The sequence below is a fragment of the Salvelinus sp. IW2-2015 genome, unplaced genomic scaffold (genome assembly GCF_002910315.2).
Source record: "Salvelinus sp. IW2-2015 unplaced genomic scaffold, ASM291031v2 Un_scaffold1238, whole genome shotgun sequence".
Lineage (NCBI taxonomy): Eukaryota > Metazoa > Chordata > Actinopteri > Salmoniformes > Salmonidae > Salvelinus > Salvelinus sp. IW2-2015.
The window spans coordinates 120,447-123,696 of NW_019942792.1; the positions used below are offsets into that span (position 1 = coordinate 120,447).

At 40.3% G+C, this 3,250-nt stretch overlaps 1 long non-coding RNA gene across 1 annotated transcript; it reads left to right on the top strand.

The window, feature by feature from the left end:
• Positions 1–6: 6 nt before the first annotated feature.
• On the top strand, positions 7–1,130 carry LOC112070152 (uncharacterized). The gene is made up of 2 exons (XR_002893851.1): positions 7–535; positions 630–1,130. It is a non-coding gene; the product is annotated as an uncharacterized lncRNA (long non-coding RNA).
• The last annotated feature ends 2,120 nt before the right edge of the window (positions 1,131–3,250 follow it).

Consider the following 3,250-nt stretch of genomic DNA (forward strand, 5'->3'; position numbering starts at 1 on the left):
GGGAGTTTAGTCTGTTGTTTAAATTCTGTTATCTACAAGGTTTTTTATGTTGTTCTTTTGTTACCACAGTGATTCCCCATTCTTAACTAAATGTTCCTAAGTATATATTGTGTACTGTATGTACCTAGTTTAGTGTTTTTAAACAAACAACAACGATACAGCGAAACAGAATGTAAGCTCGCGAGATCAGGTGGTTCGTACGAGGCTAAGTTCCTGGTACAAAAAAGGTTGAGAAACACTGACCTGGTCCTTTGAAAATTGAGTGATAAACATTAGTTTTTTTGTTTTCTACTGCCCTCTAGTGGCGCTAAAAAGCTTGAACTCAAAGAACACTTCCTCAGTACCAAATCGCTCTTCCCCCTCAACTCACTCTCACAAAGCTCATCAGCCTGCCTGCACAAATCTGTGTGTATTGCCTCAGCACATTCTCCCATTTACCGTTATTCACACGCAGCAGCTCTGCTTGCTCCTAAAACGGATGCCAAGAGAGCCCTGTAGGCTCTGGTCAAACGTAGTGCTCTATATAAGGAATAGGGTTCTATAGGGCTCTGGTCAAACGTAGTGCACTATGTAGAGAATAGGGTTCTATAGGGCTCTGGTCAAACGCAGTGCTCTATATAAGGAATAAGGTTCCATTTGAGATGTGCAACCAGTGTGTTCACTTCCTGTGTGATTAAGGGCCACTGAATGTTATGTTAAAAAATGATATTTTGAAGATTTAAAAGTAGATCTCTTTATTTTGTTGTTCTATTCTTTACTGTCTGAACCCAGTGTTTTATAGGAAGGAACTGTGGTTTAAAGCAATATCCTGAAAAAGCTATTTTGTCCAACAATTGTTTTCAAGAAAACAGGAACAAATGCAACCCTTAAACTCAACAAGTGCTTAMATGTATATTGGTAACAYCTAGAAATATATTTGATATTGTATTCTGATTACAATAATTTCTTGTTGGACAAGACTTTACATTTTATACATTGGTTTCAGGTGTCATTTGATTAAGGCTGACTACATGCTTAACCAATCATATTCCTAAATAGTTACTACGACGATCATCTAAACRTGTTGTTCTTTTTGTATGCCTTTTAACTGACTGTACAATCAGCTGCAATAAAGTRACACGTGACATGGATGGTGAGGTTTGTTAAGATTATTTTCTGCTTCTATTCAGACACCTGGAGAAAAATAAATTCTCTCACACAAAGAAATTGCATCAAAACTACTTTTATTAAAAAATTTATGAATAATACAAAAAACAAATATATAATCGGACCAATATGATAAGTAACATTTACATTCTCTTTMATCTCGTATGATATCAAATTCAATCGCTTTAAAATACAATAAATACTCTTTGGGAAATTTAAAAGAGACAGGATTTGGATTGTTCAAATCAACAGCACTGAGTTTGGAAAGATTACATTATATAGGGAGTAACACCTTGTCTGAATTGCAGTATAAAAATAAAAACKACATGTTTTACTGTCACATACACCGGATSGGTGCAGTGAAATGTGTTGTTTTACAGGGTTAGTMATCGTAGCATGGCACCCCTGGAGCAAATTAGTGTTAAGTGCCTTGCTCAAGGGCACATCGACAGATTTTTCACCTCGTCAGCWCAGGTATTCAAACCAGCAACCTTTCGGTCATCGGCCCAACACTCTAACCAACTGCCGCCCTACTTAAAGTATTTCATTAAGCCCAGTACTTACAGTCCGAGGTATATGACAGTGTCTTGGATGGTCCAGCGGCAAGATACTCTATAGGGAACAAGCAGAGAATATAATACAACAGAATAGATGCATTATTGTCCATTCACATCCCTGCCACACACACATGTAGAGAGACACAGGGTCAGCTACAATGCAGCGCCTTGCACATGGGCACAACGGCAGATGGTCTCGGGTCTTTACCTGCAGCCATTTTGTTTCCAGTTCAGCTTCCTAATTTGTATCATCCTGCCCAGGATTTGAACCAGCAACCCCTCCATCTGCCTTAYATACAATGTATTTTCATCTGGAACTTACCATCTCAGCCTTGGGGCAATCTGTTGTCACATCTGTTTTGATCCTAAAACAGGAATCACTGTCAGACATTAGTGTCATAAAACATGGTGGTTATCTCTGCAAGTGTAATGTTCAACTTGTGTAGTTTGAATGAGCCGGCCTGGAGAGTCAGATGGGTGGGTGACTATTCCACAGGTTCCAAATGTACCAGGCTACATAAAGTATTACGTAACAGGATATCCTTTCAGCCACAGAGTACTACAACACAGTTACTGTTAGCAGGTGGTACTACAACACAGTTACTGTTAGCAGGTGGTACTACAACACAGTTACTGTTAGCAGGTGGTATTACAACACAGTTACTGTTAGCAGGTGGTAACTTGCGTGTTAGTTTGATGAGACCGCCATGGAGAGTCAGATGGAGTGGGTGACTATTCCAAGCAGGTTCGCCAAATGTACCGGGCTAACATAAGTACCTTACGTAACAGGACTATCCTTTACAGCCCTCGAGGAGTACTAACAAACACAGTACTTGATTAAGCCAGTGTACAACAACACACAGTACTGTTAACAGGTGTTTACAACACAGTACTGTTAGCATGGTTTACAACACAGTTACTGTTAGCAGTGGGGTATTCTAAAACACAGTTACTGTTAGCAGGTGGTACTAAAAGTTCTGTTAGCAGGTGTAACAACCAGTTACTGTTGCAGGGTGTACTCCAACACAGTACTGTTAGCAGGTGTATACAACACAGTTACTGTTAGCAGGTGGTATTACAACACAGTTACTGTTAGCAGGGGTACTAAAACAAGTTACTGTTAGGCAGTGGTACTACAACTACTCAGTTACTGATTAGCGTTTAGAGACTACCGTAATGTTGCAGGGTACCAACACCAGTTACTGTATGACGGTGGTTACTTCAATACATTCTGTTAGCAGGCTGGTACTAAACAACCAGTACTGTTAGCAGGTGGTGCTACAAAACACGATTACTGTTAGGCAGGTGGTGCCTAACAACACAGTTACTGCATCTAGCAGGTCGGTACCTACAACACAGATGAGGTCCACACAACGATGTGCAGGCTGGTCTACAACACATACAGGTTAACACGAGTTCTACGTTAGACAGGTGGTCTACCAACCAGTCACAGTATACTGTCCTCCAGCAGAGTAGGGTTATACAACACAGTCTACGTTAGCCAGGTGGTGATTACAAACAGTTACTGTTAGCAGGTCGGTTACTGC